We start from the raw sequence: 1085 nt of genomic DNA, 5'->3' as shown, positions 1-1085 counted from the left end.
TGTGTGTGTGTGTGTGTGTGTGTGTGTGTGTGTGTGTGTGTGTTAGGATTCTATATTAAATTAGAAAACCGTGTAGACACTCGGTCTAACATATGCTTTGTAATTTCAATGATTCACGCATTTTTTTCTCGAGTTTCCGCTTACTCCAGCCCACACCATCACCACAACTATCATCGTCGTCGTCACCATCATCATCATCATCATCATCATCATCACCATCATTATCATCGTCATCATCATCATCATCATCATCATCATCATCATCATCATCGTCATTGCTTCATCACCACCATCGTCACTACCACCACGTCATCGCCACCGCATCGTCACCGCCACCGCCATCCTAATGAACACCACCGCCGCCACTATCACGATCACCATAACCACTATCACCGCCAGCACCATCACTATCATCATCACCACTATCATCACCCTATGATCATCACCACCGCCACCACCATCGTCATCACTACCATCATCACCATCACCGCATCCCTACAAGAAAAGTGCACAATGAATCTTCTAAAACACCAGCCAGCGGTTGTTGGCTGAGGATTATATCTGCGTAATCCTGCGCCCTACTGTTTAATCTAGCAACCAAAACTCCTTCTTAAGCAACACACCTCTAACCAATGGAGGTGGATTTTTCCGGTTTACGTGGAGCTTTCTGGTATTAACTTTGGAGTTGATCTCTCGCTCCGTTTAACCCTGCGCTACCTGTCCTCCCTCGAGTTCTTTAATCCGTGGGCACTTTTGGGAGACGACCAGTTGTCCTTTTAACTTTTATGTGTTTCTGTTATTAGACTGCGGCCATGCTGGGGTGCCGCTTCGAAGAACTTTAGTCGAAAGAATAAACCCCAGCACTATTTTTTTTTAAGCCTGTTACTTATTCTATCGGTTTCTTTTGTCGAACCGCCAAGGTACGGAGACATAAACACACACTAACACCGGTTGCCAAGCGCGGCGGTGAAGGGCAAACGCAAGCACAAACAAACACACACACACACACACACACATAGATACATGCATACACACATACATGCATACATACATGCATGCATACATACATACATACATACACACAC

Source organism: Octopus bimaculoides, chromosome 7, assembly GCF_001194135.2.
Source record: "Octopus bimaculoides isolate UCB-OBI-ISO-001 chromosome 7, ASM119413v2, whole genome shotgun sequence".
NCBI lineage: Eukaryota > Metazoa > Mollusca > Cephalopoda > Octopoda > Octopodidae > Octopus > Octopus bimaculoides.
The sequence above is the reverse complement of the archived record's forward strand: the minus strand, read 5'-3'. Positions refer to the sequence as shown.